The 20647-nt window shown below is 44.2% G+C and overlaps 1 protein-coding gene across 7 annotated transcripts in view; it reads left to right on the top strand.

The window, feature by feature from the left end:
- RBM47 (RNA binding motif protein 47) overlaps nucleotides 1-20647 on the top strand; it is an 80090-nt gene that overhangs the window by 24246 nt on the left and 35197 nt on the right. Inside the window, exon 2 of one of the 7 annotated variants that reach the window (XM_069791291.1) lies at nucleotides 2679-2769. The exons of 5 other annotated variants lie outside the window; for them this stretch is intronic. The gene's annotated coding sequence lies outside the window, so the exon portion shown is untranslated. Of the gene's footprint in view, nucleotides 1-2678; nucleotides 2770-12249; nucleotides 12528-20647 lie in introns of those variants that run through there. One more of the 7 variants, XM_069791282.1, reaches the window with a different exon arrangement.

Below are 20647 nucleotides of genomic sequence, written 5' to 3' on the forward strand. Positions count from 1 at the left end.
TATGTGCGCAAGTGCATGTCGTCATAAGGTGTGAGTTTCTTTTCTGTGGCTGCAGGGAGTTAGGGCATGTTTTCATATGGACTTTTTTTTGAGATCTCTACATATCTGTGCTGCCTGGGATACAGGCTTTTATAAAAAAGATTTATAAATGGTATCTGCTTTTTTTAAGTTGTATTAACTGCTATAGGATTTTTAGGTTTTGTCTCAGAGGCGATAAAGCAACTTACTCCTGATATTAGTCACATTTCTTAAACCTCTGCTGTGAAGCCCTCAGATGATAAGCATGGTATAAGAACATATCTGAAATTGTACAGCTACCTTGACTGTAGAGGAATTATGCTAATTTGGTTTAACAAAGAATGCAGACTCTTTAGGTTAAAAGAAGTTGTCTCAAATCATGATCTGATATCCCAGACAACTCGGTGCATTCTGACTGATACGTTAATTTGCATGACTGGGCACTGTATCGTTTTTCTTTAGGTTAGAAATGCAGGCATTTAACTTGGATATTGCTGCAGCATCTCAGTCGCAAGGCAAAAAAAGACCTTGGAGACACAGGTTTCTAAAAGAATGTCACCAATAATATGAAAGGGCTGAATCCTCTTTTTGAGCGACTGCCATAGTCCCACCATTTCCTTCTTCACTCAACTGGAACAAAATCAGTAGAAAATTTCATTTTGAGAAATCTGTTTCCCAGGGATATGCATTTTTTAACGAGGTTGTGCAGAATTCCTTTCACCTTCTCTGGAACATCATTTATCTTCTTTCCTTCCTTGCATATAGTACTTCATGAGGGCCTACAGATGGCAAAGGAGGGATTTTAGCAGAATTAAGTCAATACAACCCCTTTGCCTCCATTTCCAGTTACAGTGTGGAAGGAACAGAGCTTCCAGGACTAAACAGATGTGTGTTGGCTTGTCCTTGGGTGTGTACGGCACCTAGGGGATGCTAACCTCAGGCATGGGACACATTAGACTATTTGCTCACTAGAAGTAAATTCCCTCAGAATACCCACCACCAGCTTCTGCAGAAGCCCAGAAGCTTGTAGAGCTCCTGACAACCAGCAGCATCACGAGTAGCACAGGGATGGAGGGTCCTTTTGTTTAAACAGTGGCAATTCCTCGGTATAAATCCGTCTCTCCTTCATTTCTCCCCCTCAGAGATAATCATGGGTGGGAGATCTGCATGCCAAAGGAGCTGCAAGCTACCACTTTCTTTTATGTTCCTTAACAAAGAATGCAATCAGCAAGTTGCTAACATCCAAAATGTTACTAACACACTGTTGAAAATGAAGTTCAGCAAGTGTTAATCCCTGTGTCATTTTTTGCGAAAGATCACTGCAGGCTCTGCCACACAGTCTGCAGACTGATTCATAGCCTGGAATTTCAGGCTCACACACGGTGTGACCCCAGAGGCTTACATTCATGACTGCTCTGCCTGGTGCATGTTTTTTGTGGTCTTAGCACCATAAGAAAAGGTTGATTGACACTGATCATTTACTTAACTGCAAGCAAATGAAATTGTATTCAAACTATCAATAAAGTGACATCAGCCAAGAACTAGAAATGGTCTCAGTAACTGGGATTTAATCAGTAAGTGAACTGTAGCATCCATCGTAATAGCATCCAAGAATCAAATGTGCACGTGGAGAGTAGCAGCAAACCCAAAAGGTGCAATTTTTCTTCCCCTGTACTTCTATTTTTTTATTTTTACTGGCTGAGTTGCCCTCACTTGTATGTATCTAGGAGTGACATTGTTCCAACACGCCATTGCCTTCGTTCCTGAGAGAAGCCTGGCGTGAAGAAACAACTTACCTTTCCCCTAAATGTGCTGGGGTTACGGCTCAGCCCGGCCGGGGCGACTGGGCGCTCCCCAGCTGCCTGCCGCCCTCCCGGCATCCTCCCGGCCACGCTGGAAGCCAACGCCAGGGTGGGGGGAGGACGGCACGAGATCTGCCCCGGTGGCAGGCTCTCAAGCCCAGCTCTTGAACTGGTGCCCCAACCCAGAAATGATCTTGCGGAGAGGAATGAGGCTGGTCAGAGGTGGTGCCGGCTGGTAGGGCAGGCTCTCGCTGGCTGCGTGGCGTAAGCTCTGCAAAAGACACTGCAGGAGCGCTTCTCACCTCGGCTCAGACAGACCTGGTATCTAGCAGGAGATAATTTATTATTTTTAGTGAAGCCAATACAAATGACAAATAGGAAATTTGCGGACACAGCCTTGGCTGGCCCCAAACCAAACACAGCAGAGATGTTGCTCTTTGTTGCGTTGGATCTGTTCTCGCCCTCCACAGTTCTTCACTTTTGAGCAGTCATGCATCCCTACTTCCCACCTGAGCAATGGGTGAGGGTATGGAAACACTATTTGTGATCTAGATCCTTCTTTTATTTTAATAATGAAATAGACGAGAGCTTTCTGGCTTTTCCTAGGATGAACGGTGCTTGCTGCTGGTACTCTTGGAGACAGTGCTGTACTTTAATAAGAAGAAAAATCTTTAGAAGTGGCTAAGATGCTCCGTTTCCCAAGCATAGCCATCCCTACATTTTTAACAAGTAGCCAGCTAATGTGTGAGATCAGATAAATGCGTCCTATCTCTCAAAATGCTCCCAGTAACCTTAGCGAAACCAAGTATTTTTTTTTAATTTCTAACTTTAATCATTTCACACTGTGTTCTCCTTCAGAGCTGACTGTATATCAAAGGAAGTGAAAACACTATGTGAAAATACTTCAGCAGCTGAGCTGGGATTCCTTCAAGGGAAAGGCTGTGCAAGCGTAAGCCATTAATAGCATTTAAAAGCCCACGAGTATGTAACTGTAATATGAAACACTGACTATCACTGCAACATGCTTCAGGATTATTCTAAAACACCAATCAAGTTTGGGTTTAGATTCAGGTGATAAGTTGCGAAAGAAAAAGGAGAGTACAATCAATCATGAAAAAATCCTGTTTTCAGGTTTGCAATACCACTCTCACACTTCTCGACATTGCCAGACTGCTAATGGTTTGTCTGGTTTCGGAATCTGGTATTTCATTAGTGTTGGGTGACTCTTAGACAGCCACCTAGCAATCTTTCCTAAGGCATCTTTTAAGACCTTTCTCATAATCCGGTGACAACTGGAGTGTTGGTAATTGTTAAAATATGATTTGTCATCTCTCTTCACAATGGTCTGTAACATCCATTTATTTCTCTGAATGTATGTTATTACAGAACAGTGGTTGCCATACTTCTATTCCCCTATGTTTACAGAACAAAAAAAATCTAGCTGTCCATGACTGATGTGCAGTACCATAAAAATGACCCAACTAGGAGTTCACAACACAGGCGAAACTTCAATACTCTTCAATATCCACATGGAATGAACAGAGCTGTGTTGAATCAAATGCATCCTTTCATTTCAGGTGTTTAAATTCTCACTGGTCAGGGGAACATTTTGAATCGACAAAGCCAAAGATCTGGCTCTAGTACAGATGCAGCTCAACTCCATTGCAAACTGTTGTCCTCAGAGAGGTTTTGTTCTAAGCAGAAGTCCTGCAAGAACAAGCTGGTCCTGAGAGTCCCTCTATCTTGTGCAAAGGTTAGTGAGAGCAAACTGTGTAATTCCAGTTTTAACATAAATCAAATCTAAGCCTCAAATCTGAATTGTAGCCTGCAGGTAAGCTGGACTGAGACCCAACCACAAATAGCTGCACCTGTGCTTAAAAATAGACAGCACTTTTTTTTCACTGAAATACATGTATCCAACAGCTCCTGACTTCATAGTAGTGAGCAGAGCTGGGTTCTGTATGTCAGCTCTCAAAATAGTGTGTCTGCCTAAGCTGAAGGGTTACAATGTGAATTTTGCAAAATCCAGTGAAAGGTTCCTGAATTCTAAAAACGTGCAGGAACAAGACGGATTTTATAACTTGGGAGTTTGAATCAGGATTTTTCCACTAGCCATGCTGCGAGCCTCAGGATAGCCGGATTGCAGATCAGGTTGCCACGGATCTCAGAAAATGCATCGATATGCTTGCCAGAGTAGGCATTACAGATTTTCTCTTAAATCATTCCTTTGCATGGAAAAACAGATCATTAATGGAAGCTCTAAAAAATAGAAATACCATAAAACTACTCTGGGAAACATATGCTGGCTAAATGCTGTGGTTTTCTGGTACAGAACATTGTGTTACCCAGTTCTCTAGCTTTCATACAATGGTTGGGAACACTACAAGCATAAAGTATTCCTGGTTGTGTGTGCATGGGAGTAAATGATATCTGGTTTTAGCCCTTACATAGGAAAAAAAACAAGTTTAGCAACATATTTTATCTGCACATGTGATGTAGCCACTGTGGAGAGGGTATTGCTGGTTCTCCTAGGCTCCTTTTATGTGAAGATTTTTAAGAAGTAAGAAAATCTGCTTGGGGCTATTTTTATCACAAACAGGAAGAAGGTTTGTCGTTTCATTTTTTCTTTCTGAACCGTTACCCTTCCAGTTCCCACTCCTCCTTTCATCCCTGCCCCAGGACCAGCTCCACCACACAAGTAGTTTTGGCCCTAACCTCCCTGGTTTTCTGCAGTCGGGCTCTGTTGCGCTGTCACCTCCAACACTTTCCCTCTGCTCTTGAGGCGAACCCCATCTCTTTCACCTTTGTGCCAGCATGGCTTCCAGCAGCCAGCACAGTGGTGCCAAATGCCTGGGTTGAAAGCAGATGACCCACCAATTCTTCCTTCACCGAGGGACTGGCAGTCCTTTTGGATATGTCCTTTCAGTACACTATTATTTTACCTGACTCATTCACATTTCTTTAGAGCCAGCATTTGTAAATTCTGTATTTACTGCTTCTGCTTTCCAGTTCAAACCTCATTTTCTCTTTGTAGATCATACATTTTCTCCCTTCTCACAAGCATTACTACGTCTGATTAGTTGTCCCTCCAAAACACCTTACCTCACCCCAGCAGCTGGGTTGCGCCATCCTATTTTTCCTTTTCCTTCAGAAATTAGGGATTTTCTCTCATCTCTTCTACACACAAGATGCTCTCCAGCTCTGCCCCACCTTCCTTTCCAGCTGTCACCTCCCCTATAAGGAGTTCACAACTCCTGTTCCTCCTGAACCATGCCTGTTCATCTCTGTGATTCTCTATTAACTTCTTTCCAGACAATTACCAAGTCCCTGACTCCGTCCCAAGCATCCTCAGTCTTCCTCGCATTTTTGTGGTTGCCCATCTAGCTCCAGCCATGTCTTAGCCATGCTGCTGCCTCTAGGCACCTTCAAGGTGTTTCTGTTTCAGGAAGCCTCCCTCCACCTTGGGGTTCCCCCAAAAGAGAGGAGTGAGAGGCAGCTGGACACCTCTCAGGGGCAGACGATAGAAAAACCACAAAGCAAGAGGTCCACCGTGTGGATCAGCCCTTCAGACCTTCATCCCACTCATGTAAAATGTCATTTCTTGTGCCTTGAATTTGGTGATGAGGTGGACATGCTGTAAAAGGCATCTGTGTACTGAAGCTGAGGGATGGTTTTGGTTGCATGGAGATAATTAAGCAGTAAATAATAGCTTCCAAATAAAGTACAGTCCTGAGGAACTGGCCTCACAGAGATCTGTATCAATGTCTCCTCCGAGATTCTCAGCAAAGCAAATAAGAACAAAAAATATTTCATTCATCTGCTTGGCAGTATCTGCCGGAAAGGCTGATTCAGTCCCAGCTTTTCCATTCAGCTATAAAATCTCTGTATGTATTATCTTCTTAAGCATTATTTTTAAATAGAAACTTTACTTATCTCCTGGGGTTCATTCAAAGCAACTAGCTGCACTTGTGGAATCTGATGAAGATATTTCATGTCATCAAATGTTAGGCACTGAATTATATGGCAAATATCTGCCCAAATTTAACATAAGGCACTAAGGACAGTGCTAAGAAGACTGTTCATTGCTAAAATAGCTACAGGCTAGTTTCAGTTCCAATGTTAAAGTCCAAGAAAGTAGAATTAAGGCATTGTTAGCAACACGTGTATACTCTTTTATTAGACATTCTTACTTTTTACAGCTCTACATACCCAGTCAGATGTCCCAAAGCATTGTAAGACCTAGTGTGTCTTGATAGAAAGATATATAATGGATAGATAAATAGATAGATATAGGCAGACAGCCCATAGATGCTGATTCAAGTACTCTCCTGTATAAAATAAACAATTTTATTCTTATCTTAAAGGAACTACAGGGAAATAAAATGTCATGTACCAAGCTGTGGCTTGTAATTATTTAATTCATATGCGTAATAAGTGTATTTAACCAAGTAATTAAAAATGTCTTCACTGAAATGTAAGTGGAAGAAGTCTTTCTTCCTAGTAATACCCCTTTAAAGGAGGAAATTAGTAAAACCACTATATTGATATTAGGGTTGTTTAATTTTTCAAATTTTTACATTTTCTAAGCAACTGTCACAGAACTCTCTAAATACTTTATTCTAGTATATTTTCCACCTGCCTTTTATGTCTGCACATTTGTGTGGCAAACGGCGCCCGCCGCGAGGGACTCTTTGCGGACCCTGTCCGGCTGCTGCAGGTCACTTGGCGCTTGAGTAGCCCGATGCTCTGGGTTGGCGTTTGCAGTGCTTGAGCACGGTCTGAGAGATAGAGGCTGCCATGCCAACCTCCCTGGGAAAAGGTCTGATTTATAAAATCACTCCGCTCTTTGCAGCTCCACTTGTGACACCGGTGCCCAGGTAATCTCTGGGGCACTGTTTTTGGCTCAGGCTTATTTTGGTGCCTAAAGTGAGAGGCAGGCTCTTCTAAAAATGTGTTTCAACACACTGTGTTTTTCTCCCTGAAGGAGTAATAATTTCCCGCTGCAGTTGAAAAGCTCTCCAGCTTCGCCAGGGTACCTTTCTGTTGCGCTCACCTACACGCCAATGTGCTACAGACACTGCTACGTGCACCCAGCGCCATCCCGATGGCAGGCCAGAGCAGATGTGCCTGCCAGGCACTCCTGGTGCTGCGGGCGCTCCTGGGGGCATCTCCCCCCAGACCACTGCCAACCTGCCCGTTCGCTCCTCCGCTCCTGGTCTGCATGGGTGGACACGAGCAACCAGGGACATGGCGGGGACATTGCTCAAGCACCCAAACCACACAGCCCCCCCAGCTGCCCGGTGAGGATCCTGACTAAACCAGCACTGTCGAAGCCCAAGCCTGAGATTCTCCCTGTTCAGTAATTGTCACGTCAGGGAAATCCCAGAAGCAGCTTAGCTGAAGGACTTTTGCACTCAAATCAAACCCATGGGGAATGCACAAGTGTGATTTTAAACCATCGCGTTTCCAACACGATCCTTTCCTAAATGTGACTTTGGGTGGCATCACGCAATGCAGCAATACATGTAAAAGCAGTTGAACAGCTATGAAGAAGGGAATATTTTGAAATATTTGTCTGCAGTGTGAAGTTGCTAAATCACCAGCATAGTGTGGTCGTACAAAACACAGATAAAGTCAAAATAGGCAGTTCTCAAGAAAGCTTTGGATGATAAGGTTTTGAAATATTATTTTTGCAAAAAAAAAAAAGCTGCACATAAGGGAGTAAGCAAGAAAGGTGGGATGGGGTGATTTGTTTCTTTTAATAAAACCTCTTCTTTTAGGGAGTTTATAGCCTGGCATTATACGATTTTCTACCAGTGTTGCCCATTTTTGCTAGCCAGGTGTTTAACAAATCAGTTCTACAGAAACTGCTTGCAAATATTCTTTCCCATCAACATTCAGTTTCTCTGTGAATCGTGAGCAAGTTTTCTTACATCTCTCATGTACTTTGCAAGGTCTGTTCCCTCCAAGGGAATAGCGAAGACTGAAACTCTGCCCAGTGAAACCGCTAGCAAAACAGCTCTGGGATCATCTAGTAGAGACGGTTTGCAAATAATTCCCTTGCTATCTCTTTCCTCTTATCAGCTGGAGGAGCACTTTGTCCAGTGCTGAGGACTTACTCTGCAGTAGATGAAGATCCACGGGGCATTTTGCTCTGAAATTTCAGCACAAGACACTAAGTTATGGACCGAAGGGAAGAATAGGTATGGCAAGGCTGTAGCTCTTGCACTGCTGGCATGTCCAGGTACCATTTCCAAGAGCCCAGACACCCAGCCAAAGCCACAGCTGGAGAGGTGTCCTCATGTGTGCCACCTTCAGGCCACTGCTGAAGAGCCCTCTTAATTCACCCTTCACGTCTCTGCTATTTTCCTGTACGATAACAATCTTCCACAGCTCACAGTGATTATTTTTCCCCTCCCACCTGTTTCTTTTGCAGCAGGCCATTGCTAGTCCTTCTGCTCCAGAGGAGGGGACGTAGGTCCCGTCAAAGGCAATCAGTGCTGTTCCAGTATTTCCTGGGGAGGTGGTTTCGACACGCTGCTTAGGGATGGGTCTGAACATATTCAGATACGGGAGGTTCTTTACTGGGAATGTAAAGTTTTCAGAGCTTCCACAGTAGCCCCTCTGGATCTGCCTGTACTGTTTTCCAGAGTGTTTCATGCAGGATGAAATACAAATGCAACTGTTGAAAGAGAACTGGAACAAAATTAAACCCTGCTTAAGAAGATTCACAGAAATTTCCCCTTCTGTTACCTGATCCCCACGTTTTAGTTTTGTTGTTTGATCTATGTGTTGTTAAGACTGCTAACACTTCATAAGTAAATTGGTGTTTTCACTGAACGTGCTTTGCCCAAAAGCCTCTGAATTTTAGGTGCTTTTTCACTTTTAATATCCATATCTTTTATTTTACCTGCTCCCAAGCCAGTCTGAAGTTATACGGTGCCTGTACTAAATTAATGTTTGACTTCACAGTCTGTGCTGTACAGCCCAGCACCTCCTCCCTCTGCAGTAAGTAAATACGCAAGTGTTACGCTGCCCTTGAAACCTGTGCTCTGTGACAAAGGTTGCGCACTGAGAAGAGAGTGAAATGCCAAGTTTCCCCGGGTCACAGTCCCTCCTGTCAGCCGTGTGTTAATCAGAAATGCACTGCCGGTTATCTGCAAAAGCGTGGTGCAGGGAACTTTGGTCCAGGTGACACAGGGGCAGACTTGGTCTCCTGAGAAGCATCTGCCTCTCTCTGAGCCCTCAGCTGTGCAAACCTCATCTCTGAGAGCAGAAAATAAGGAGAAGCATGTTAGATTCGGGTTGGCCAGAAGCTGACCACACTTGTTTCAGGAACACTGGGAATGATACCTGCAGAGCTGACTGCAGGTGTGACCTTTGGGAAATTACTTTATCTCAGCCTACCCCAGTCTGTTGAAGAGCCAGCCAAAGGCATCAACACTTCAGGGAAATGCCTCACAACAGTACTTAATCCAGTCGTTCATGTTCGCAATTGCTTTCAGATCTAACACCCTATAAAAATTACTGCTACTAACACTTTCTTACAAAGAAAGGTAAAACTCATTGGTTTTGGATGATTTTTGTTTGGAGGTTAATCTCTGAAAACCAGAGGAAAGGTTGCACAAGCTTGTGTGAATGAAAGACTGAGGTTTTACAAGGTGGTAGCTATACAGAGGCACGTAAGGAAGATAATTATTTTTTGTATTGCTTGCGCAACAATGAAAAAAATGTTTGGTCTCTGTCGCATTATATCAGCTTATGTACAAGGGCAGATTTAGAGGAAGGACCCATCAAATTGTCCACTGTTATATTTGTCCAAGGTGACATGATACAACTTCAGTTGTATGATAGTATAACCATTTTTTCTGTGGTAGCTACACCTGGCAGCTGTAACCGATAACTGAGTTTCTCTGAAGGCCTTTGGCCTCAGTGGGTCAATACAACACACAGTTTGACTCTCTTAGGCCTGTACCAGGCTAACATGCTTTGCAGAAGTACTAGCACTGTAGAAAAGTGAGTATTTGTACAACCGCCCCATAACAGGCAGTGACCTTGTCTAAGCTGCCAGGCAAACTAAATTTGAGCTGGCTCCATAACTTGAGTACCAGCGTGATGCTCTTCCACTTTCAAATCTCACCACTGCAGCCTCAGTTTCCAACCGTGCCGAAGACTGGACTGGCAGTGTCATGACATGAAACACAACGATGATAAAATGTAGATCTGATCCAGTTGAGTGGGCAGTGCTCCTCCAGAGTTTTCTGCTGAAATGCTTCTGCAACCAGGAAACGCCACGTTGCCAAAAGCAGACCATTTCACAGAAACATGATCTCTTCCACCCAGGTTTTATTTGGCAGATTTGAGAGATCTTGAGCAGAGTCCTTATTCAAGCAGGAGAGAGAAACAGCATGGCTGGACCTCCCCCCTCTCTGGGAGCAGCTCTTGACACCAGGTGGGGCAAGACTGCTAGGAGCAGTTCCTGCTCCCCAGAGCTGGTTAGGCAGGGTCTTAAGTGCAGATAAGCTCTTTCAGATAAGACCCTTTTTTCTGCCTGGGGGTCTCAGAGGTGATAGCCACAGCTGAGACTCCAAGCAGCACTGTGGCATAGCAGGTTGTTATTATTTCCACTTACAGCTGGGGGATCAGCAAGGCACCGAGAGGCTAATGTGATGTGGCAAGTGTCCTGCCACAAGCCTGAGAAGCTGGCAGAAGAAGATGGGTCTCTCCCTCCCCTGTGTGTTCATCACAGAGCTCTTCCTTACAGGTTGGGAGCAGATGCTGTAAAGCAGCTGTGAGGGTTTTTTATCTAGAGGGAATGCAAGTTGATGGTTGGGAATTAATAAGGCTTATGCAAAAGGCATTGCCAGGTCTTGCAGTTGTCCTACAGCAGCAGGATTGTGTCTAGCAGCTGTAGGGAAGTCTGTATGTCTTCTCTGTTCCTGCCAGCAGCCTCTCCTACCAGGGAGTCACAGGCTGCCGCCATGGTGGCCTTAAATACCGAATCTGTGAGAGACTCCCCTTCTGCCCCTCCTTTTCCGGGCAAAAGGGGAGGGGAAGGGAGGGGAGCGAGGACCATCAGGAGGGAACTCAACACCTGAAAGCACCCACAGCAAATGGTGGCACCTTGGAGAGCTGAGCAGGCTCGTGTGCATTGGGTGCGCTGGGCATGCCGCACGGGCTGCAGCCACAGGGCTCGTGCTGCGGCAGCGGCTGGCCACGCATCGGCCCCTGCGGGCTTGCCCTGAGCCCTGGGCTCTGAGGAAACCCTCTCGGCAGTCCTGGCTCATGGAAGGCACTCCTGCTTTTGGTGACGCACCGACAGTGTCACACGTGCGTGCCGGCTGGCGAGCTGGACGCAGCTGCGCCCCTGGCCCCCGTGAGGACGCTGCAGTGTGCCCAGCGGGCAGAGGAAGCCTCTCCAAAGGGACCGGACTCATCTGGTGTCCCTCCGCACAGCATCACTGAGCGTGGGCAACCCCATTCCTGTGCGAGGCCACACAAGATCAACAGCAAGCCCAGCACACGGACATGCTCCTTGTTGCACTAAGTGGCGGGTTTTAATAGCTAATCTGAGCTAATCTTTAGTAGCTAGAGCAGCTGGTGATGTAGTTTTTCTCCTCAAACACGTGCATTAAAGTATGTACTGCTCAAGTCCGGGATCCTAGACTAGACAAAATGAATCACTCTTCCCCAAACCAGGACTGAAAGGCCACGACAGACAAGGCAGTATCACAAAACCACACACAGCATAGCCTCGATTTTCCTGTTGCTCCTCCATGAGTGCACATCTGTGTACCAGGCCCATAGAGGGTCTCCCAGGTTGGGAGCAGCCACCGAGTCCCAGCATCCGAGTCCTTCCCAAGCTCGGCAGCTGTCCTCTCCTCCTCAGGGAGCAGCAGCGGCACCTTGTCAACGCCGTGCTCGGCTGCCAGCCCGTTTCGGCTGCCGTCTGCTTGTAATTGTTAACTTGCTGGGAATGGGAAAGCTCCGGTTAGCACAGGTAGAGCTTTAACTCCGAGGCACTCCCGAGAAGCTGGGACGCAGGAGCAGAGCTTCTACCCGCAAGGTAAAATGTCACAGATTGCCTTGGCCATTTCCTTGCCCCATTTTTGTGTTTAAGCTCCCTTTGCGTTATTTTATGATGCAGTTTCAGGTCTTTTTGTTGTCATTTTGAAGTTTTAGCTGTCATTTGAATGACTGCTCCCTTATGCCAAAGATTTATTTGCAAATTTATGTACTCCCATAATTTAAGCATTCCCTCTCAGCTTTCAGCCAGACACGCCTAGGCTTGCACACAGACTTAGAACAATACGGAGAAAGGTTATCATGACTTACCTGCCACAAATTATCTATTAATAGCACTATTTTTGTACCTTTTTTTTTTTTTCCCCCTTCGTGGCATGCTTTCCCTATGTCCCCCCTCTTAGCAGGTTTCCCTTTTTTGCTGTGCTTTGTTTTCCCTGTGGAGGACAGGGCAGGTAGAAGAGAGGCGACCTTTTTGGCACTGGCTCTGCCCCCGTGGCCCCGGCGCTGCCTTCCCCACGGGGTGTTTGCAGGGAGGGTGGGACAGCAGGCTGCTCACAGCCTGGTAAAACATTGACCCGCGTAGGCAGCCGAGGCTGCGGAGGCACTGGGCTGCCCAGGGAGGCAGGCAGCGGGAGCCCAGCGGCAGCCAGCACCCACGGGAGCACGCCAGCTTCTCCCCAGGTACCATTTTCCGCTTCGGTTTTCCTAGCTTTGAGAGGCAGAAGGGCGACGGCGCCCAGTTAAAAGGTTTGCCAGAGGTTCGCTCCCTAAAAGTCGGAAGAGGAGTTAGCAGTGCTATTTTGCAGTTTGCTTGCGTCAACTGTAGTTGACTGCACGGTGTCATCTAGATCACGGGTTGATTAACCCATGCTTGATTAGCTAGTTGGTTTGATATTGTTGTATCTTCAAAACAAACAAAAAAAATTAATGCACACTTGCATTTGAAGACTTCATGGTTTTCTAATAAAACTCAAAACAGCCGGCTTCTGCTCATCTAACTGAAGACTAGGAACAGGAGTCAGAGTTTCTAATGAAAATGTGTAATCCAATTATTGCAACAGGGATGAGGGTAGTGACTCATGCTGAAAAACGCTTGCTGATTTTTGAACGAGCTTTGCAAAAATATGCAAAGTGACTAATTTTTTCAATATTTTTTCCATGTTCCAAGACAGTAGACACAGAAAAAATACCCAGATTTAAGTTCCGAGTATGCATATGCCACTGAGGGAGGTGAAGCTGAATAGATTCAAATAATTGTTTTAAGTTTGCTCAGGGACTGAAAGTTTCTGCCACATGGTGGAAGCTGACTCGTTCATGCAGGAACCACCCTCCGTGTGTGCTTTGCTAATCTGGATGTGTCTTTATATAAGTACATATGGTGACTCCCCCAAAATTACCTTTGACATCCCAGGTAGCTGTCAAGTAATCCTGAAAAGGGCTTAGTGTGGAGTGACAAACATGTCGTCAGTATTCATAATTTATTTACAATATGTTTTGCGTGCAGAACAAAATGCAAGAAAGATTTTTTTTTTTAATTTTTTTTAATTTGTTGCTTCCAGTTTATCAGTGTCGTGCACTAGTTATGTTTGCGGCTTGCTTCAGTCCTCCCTGATGTGACAGATTTTCTTGATGTGTTGGCTAACCAAGCTTGCACATGACATGCTATTTATGCTTGGTAAATGCTCAGTGGTGTTAGGCGGTACTGAAGTGTGGTAACACATTTACTTTATTAAAAGTAGTCTAAGTGTGGCTTCAGTTCTTAGCAGTACTAAAACTCCCAGAGCAAAGTGCAGGGAAAAAAATTACCAGAGAACAAAGCAACTGGATTCCCACAAGTATCTGCTTTAAAGGATTGAAATATGATTCAAGAAAAATTTTGGCAAAGGCTGCACCATAGTTTCAGTCTGTCGGTGAATTCATAGACATAAAGCATGACTATGACTAAAGCCTGTGATTTTTATGTGTGTCATAGCTGATGTGTGATTCTTGCCCTCTCCTCCCAGGAATGGTGGTTCCAGTATTGGACAGTAAATTGGACTGATGTAGAAGTTTCTTTTGCAGTAACTAAAGAAAGGGGTCAAATCCTACCTCAGAGCTCACAGAGACTGAATTTTAAAAAATAAATATCTAAATGAAAGACAGTGATGACAATGTTATCTTGTCTGTTTTCATACAAAGATAGGGTTCTTGCTGGTGACTATAAGGGAGATTATGTGGCTTAAATGGAAGGAATAGGACTATTGACAAAATCTGTTCAGTCTTTGAGTCCTGTTTGCACTACAGAGGACCTCTTTCACAGGAATGCCAACCCCTTTCCACCTCTGAATCAAGGAGTCAAGGAAAAACATCATCAGACTTCAGGGCAAGGGGGTCATAACTATCTGTAAATTATGAGCAACTTAAATTGTTCCAGTAAATAATAACATATTATGACACGCTAAAATGAAATGAGCAGGTTTCATTCTGTGTGTTTGATTTTCAGCACAGCTGTTTACCAAGTTTCAGTTGTTAAACCTGTGTACATACGCTAAAAGGAGCAGGGCTGCACAGGGATCACGAGAACAGCCTGGTCTGCAAAAGCTTTTTCTGGGTATACAAGGTGGAAAAGACCTGCTTAGCCTGGGCTGGTTACAGAGTCACCAGTTAAAAAGAAGTCTCTCTTCACCCTTAAAGGCAGCTCCTGTGACACAGGTGTTATTGCTAGACCTATGCAAAATAAATAGCGTGGATCCCACTAAGATCTCACAGTGACACCTTTCTAAATTTATATTTGAACCAGAAACGACCATAGTAAAGGGCTATATCAAAATGGGAATATTCTCTTCGGATACTTTGGAAGGGAGCGATACTCTCAACAGAGATGCCGAATATTCGGCTGGCAAAAAAAGAAACCCTGCCAAACAGAAAACCCCACGCAACCAGGATTACCGAAGAGTAACAGGCGGCATGGCAAAACTCTGCTGTCTCCTCCCCGGAAAGTGTCAGGGTTTCCCCGGCTTGCCCGCATGCTGAGCAGTGCCCTTGCGGAGGCAGGAGTAGCCTGGGTCCCTGCTCTCCGCGGGTGGGTGACGGGGCTGTCACCGGGAGGGTGCCACGAGGAGCATCCAGGCTGGGCGCTCAGCGACCTCCTGCACTCCCGTCCCGTTCCAGCGGCTTTCCTTTGTTTACTGTACTTGTTTGTGTAGCAGCCATCGCACCGCGGGTGAGATGTTGCAATCGCTTTCCTTGACTCCCCGTTACAAAGACGTTGACAACAAAGCAGCTGGATCGGACGGGTTAGTTGGGGTTTGCTGTGCTAGACCTCTTGTTTAAGAACATATCGCGAGTGGAGATCCTCATAGTCGTTATTTTTTTCCCCTGACACAGCAGCCACATGGCACATGGATAAGGCCATTGCAGATGCTTTGGGCTTGAGGCAGAAGAGCAAGCAGCTCTGTGGTCTCTGGCAGAGTCTCATTCCTTCTATGAAGATGCAGCTCCCTGCTTTTCTCTCTGAATATCGGAGAATCTTTTCTAAAGCTGTCCACTTGTACAACACCCACATGACTGGAATAGCTCCTTCATGTTACTTTGGGAGCAATTTAAAACATTAGCATTGAAGTAGTTTATTTCCTTAAGGCAGAAGTGTGACTTTTACTGGGGGATTTTTGCCTTTTATAGGAGTAGGAGTTTTCTGAGGGAAATTATTTACCTTTTCAGAGCCAGTTGCAGAAGCATAATTTTGTGACAATAAGCTGTTTTTCCTCTTTCTGTTGCAGTGAACGAAATGATAGGTAAAATGCAAACCTTTAAGGGCAGTGATTAGAGACAAGCAAACTTACCCTTGCACGTTTCCAGCTGAGCATAAGTGCTAGTGATGCATTGAAACCCCAGCTCTTCAATTTTGCTAAAATAATACAAAGTGTTAACCCATGAATTGCAGCTGAACATGAAATACAATTTCTGAGAAATGAAGTAACTTTAATTATTTTAATTACCAAATCATTTTGTGCTGGATGCATGTATATGCAGTTCCCAATGATGTCAATGAGAAATGAATGCTTAGATCTTGATGTAGCTTTTTTCTTCTTTGCAATGTGTGCTTTCAATGAGAATATTTCTTTATGCAGTTTGTTGCTTTCAGTAATAACTTTCAGAACTTTTACCTCATCAGAAGTCAGATGTTGCAGAGATCAGAGTGCAGTATATAGTTGATGATTAAACATATCTATCCAAATGAATGGCAGCCCTGCCCTCCCCTGCCCTGGTGCTGGGTCACAATGTTTCCCTTTACCTCCAATATTTAACAACAGCTGTCAATATCAAATGGTATTTGCTTACACGCTGGAAGGCAAAAGTAGAAATAATAACCAATAATTTTAGCAGAAATAATTTTTTTAATGGTTGACTAAACAAAGGCTTACTTCTCATATGACAGTATCCTGACTCATGTGGATTTACTGGTCTTCTTCCCTGCATCTCCCAGGCTATAAGAGTGAAAACCAAAAGACACTGAGCAAATGCTGCAGTGCCATTTTACCTTCATATTTGGGAGGAATCAAGTCTGAGAGGTCGTCAGATTGCCTCTCTTTTATCTGATGAGCATTTGGCTTAAAAACGAAAATGCATTGTGCAAACCAAAACCTTTTGGGTGTTGAGTGAAGGAAGTCATGTTTTGCAGATGTGAAACCTCCACTGACTTTTCATCCTTTCGGAAGAGCTGCAGAAAACAGTCATTATTCCAGTCCTTCCTACCTCCTGCAAAGATATCATCAGAGAAATGCTGTGGCAATATAGCAGTGATGTATTTTTTTTAATGGTCTCCAGAAAAAAATGCACATCTTGCTTGGATCTTCTTTCCTCTGGACAGTTTCTGTAATTGCAACTGAAGGCAGCCCCAGCAGCAGCCCTTAGACAGACTATCAGCTGGGATCATGCTAAGCTTTACTGAACTGAATACTTTCACCTGAAAAATTGGGGATGCTTTAAAGGGAAAATTGCTATGTAAACATTCTGTAATGCACAGAAACAGCTTTTTCTAACCTGGTTTATGGCACCTTTGTTAATGCTTCTCCAAGCAATACTCAGGGCAGCCACTCTATCATGAAGCTCTTCCACTTCAGCAGCTCCCAGAGTTGCTCAAACCACACCTGTAGTTAGCTCTGTGTGGGCAGACAACTATCTAAATAAAGCTGAAGCTAAGGACTTGACAATAGAAAATTCATGGATAGGCAGCTTCAGGTTGAATTTAATGGGATTACTCAGTCCATTGGTGCTAACTGGTGGGATTGATAGCTAAAATCTTGATTCTGCAAACCCTTCTCTACCTGGTATCATGTTTATTCCTGCTAACATTATCCTTGGGAACTACATTGCCATTAGGTACTGCATACCAAAGGGGCTTCATCAGGCTACGCTTATGAGTAAATGCTGTATCTGATAGGGCTATGCCTGCCTGGACCATTAAATAGACATAATGGCAAGGATGGCTCTGAATGGAGTTCCAGGGGAAAACTCAGGCTGTAGGACCAAAAATTTATAGGATGTGCCTATGGACCTTTATAAGTCTCTTCAGGCACCACATCTGCATGAAAATGTAGGAAGAGTGCCTGGGATTACTGTTTGTTTGGCTTGGTGGTGGTTACCATCAGTACGGATGGCAGGGAGTGGGTACAGTGGAGGTTACTGCAGGTATTACCACAACTTCATTTTTACTTAAAACTTCTTGTCACTCCGTATTGAAGCACAAAGCTTAGCTCTGCGTCAGCAATCAGTTGGGAATCCCTCAGCAAGGGGGACGTTGTTTGAAACGGTGCAGTGCTGTAAGTACAGGCATAATCACAGTGGCTGCAAAAACAGTATCGTAGGTAGGAGCGTGAGATGATCAAGCACATCTACCCAAATGAGCACGACTGATCCCAGAGCTCTCTGTGGAGAGGGCTTGAAATGGGGGTGGGCATGGGGGGGGCCTTCATGCCCTCTGCTGAGGGGAGGGCTGGAAGGCAGGGAAGGAGCTCTGGGTACCTGGTGTCTCAAGACAACCCTGTGAAAAAATCCCATGGAGAGGAGCAGTATCACAGAAACAAACAGGGAGAGCGGTGGGTGAAGGGAGTAGGGGAGCAGCAAAAATGGCCAATGTCCAGATGTCTGGATGTCGGAGGAGCTGCCCGTCTCGGAGGCTTATCACACCCCATAGCAGAGCGGGGTCATCCGGGTGGAAATCCGAGCTGACAGTGCTGAGAAGCAATAAAAAGGGCCTAAATAAGCCTGTCTTCTTGACAGGCTCCCTTTTCTTCATCTTTCTACTTCTGAAAGACCTTACGCTTCAGTGTCCTGTGATACCCTCTGTACACCAAAATACCAGATGTACTACACCAGAGGGGGAAGGATTTCCAGAGGTTTACAGGCAACAGACTCCCTCCTTTTCACAATCTGGAGATAAGGGGAATGATCAGTATATCCAACAGAAACATATTTTGACAGGCTCAACAGGCTACAGTCCTCTTCCGCAAAGCCCTAGTGGGGTTTTACCCTGGACTAAAGTCAACGAAGACCCTCCTAGTCCATTTTGTGCTGTGCAGTTGCTCCAGTGAGGCTGAAGAGAAGAATTTCTTTCTGATCAGCCAGGGTGAAAACCATCATTATGATTCTGTACTACCACCATAATTACAGATAACCCACATTAAAACTAGCATCATGCACAGCTGTTTAACACGGTGCTGTTCTATATGCTAAGTTTTTTTGCTCTAGGTAGCAAACTATTTTCTGCTGCAGAATATTTTGATGTAAATGGCTGGTGAGTTAATGCTGATGTTGGATACAAATACTATGACTCTCACTAACTGGAGTAATGTAGATGTCTGCAACTGAGTGTTTTTCAAAGAGGCTGCTTTCTGTACAGGCATAAAGGACTTTTTTGATGAAGAATGTGTTTCTTTTTAGTTAGTTTTTAAATTGGAAAATAGAAAGGTAAGCAGCCTTTTGTAAACAGAAGCAGGATACATAGAGAGCTTTCTTTTAAACTTCATGATGACACATCTCCGTATGGAAGAAAAGAGGAAGGCATGGAAATTAAATCCGGTTAAGGCACTTCCTCAGCTCTGCTGTTCATTTTCATTTAAACAAGGAAGTTTCAATAAAGAAATTGTTGAATTACTTGGGAGTGTCTTCAAGGCAGCGTGAAGACACAGTGAAAGCTCTTCTATGCATTAACTGCAGTGGTAGGGAGGTTACTGAGACCTCTGGCTACCTTTTGGGAGAGGCAGGTAGGGCCCACCCCAGCCAGCACATGCGTCACTTTAAACACATTGTAGTTGTGTTAATGTAGATGAGACTTAAAACGTTTTCACTTGCTTAGATACTTTGCTGCATTGGAAGTCTAATTAGAGATTTGTTTTATGGAAAACTGAAGAACTAGGTTAAAAAGAAGTTGAGAAGGAATTATCTCAAAAACATGCATAATAATCATGCTTAGTCAAATCTTAGAATTTCTGGCAGACACTAACAAAACTGGCAAACTCATGCTTTCATGAGTTCTTCCCTTTCTTCCCTTACAGAGGCGAGAAGCCTTCTTAAACTCCCACCTGATGAAGGGAAGGGGCTCTGTGTTAGCACCCCATAACAGCACTTCATGGCGCAGATCTCCATAGGCCCTGAGTATGTACGCTCTCCAGCAACCCCAGTAGACTTTGTGTCCAGAGTGCGTGATTGCTCTGCTTGGCAAGTTATTAACTGGCACTTAAGTTTATCTGAACGTTGAGGCCTCATGGTTTTGTTCTTGAATATACTGGAGATGTATGTAAAAAAAAAGGGGGGGGGAAGATTGTTTTGAAGAATTTTGACAGTGTTTTAGGAAGTCAAATTTTGACAGTGTTTTGGGAATGGAGTTGTGCTAACATGCCAGGCTATGGGAGATAGGATCTCTCTCTTCTCTTGTTTTTTTTTTTTTGCTTATCCAATCCAGTTCTAGGGAGTTTGCTGTTTTGTTTAAAGTCAGGTTTTCCAGAGTTGTAATTATGTAAATTACTTATCATTAATGTTATGGTTTTGTGAGTGAAGTCCAAGTAATTCAAAAAAGGGTTATTCTAGCTTATAGACTAGTTCCTGCGTTAAGACAGCAGGCATGTGTTTCTTAAGGGAAGTGAAGAACTGAAAATATCTCTGTTTTGTGTCCTTCAGACTGTTAGCATACAAGATCTGCGAGTTTGTGTAAGGGGGGGCATCTGCAAGTATCTGACAAACAGATTTGCAAGCAAGTCATTGAGCGCAACCTCTCTCTGCTTCTCCTCGTTAATCCGGGTGACCACCTTGACTCTGAAAGACAGTTAATACTTAATACTCCAATATCTGCAGGTGGAGTTTTGATATTAGAGATGATGGCAGAGGAGGCACTGCATATAGCAACTGGCATTTGGTCATTCCAGATCTAACTTTCATCTGATTAAAAAAACCAAAAAACCCCACTACTTTTTTAATTAAGCAACTTTATAAATGTTAAATACCCTTAGCTGTGATGGCAGCTTTTTGAGACCTCAGATAAGCATAGTACATTGGTGGTATTTTTATGTGCAATAGATTTTCCTGTTTGCTTATAAAAATATTTGGGAGTAGCAGTTTTTAATCATATAGCTAATTTATAGTGTGTATGTCTCCTGTCAGGTCTATCAGGAAGAGATGGATAGGGTCAAATATTTTAGGGTTTTTTTTTAAAAATTAATGTGGGGTTGAGTAAAGAGGCTGGGAGGTTGTGGGTTTTTTTAAGAAAACCATCACCAGAACAAATGCATCCGTCTGGATCATCTGTTCAAGTCGCCTTTCAAACA

This window comes from Haliaeetus albicilla, chromosome 1 (genome assembly GCF_947461875.1).
Source record: "Haliaeetus albicilla chromosome 1, bHalAlb1.1, whole genome shotgun sequence".
Taxonomy (NCBI): Eukaryota; Metazoa; Chordata; class Aves; order Accipitriformes; family Accipitridae; genus Haliaeetus; species Haliaeetus albicilla.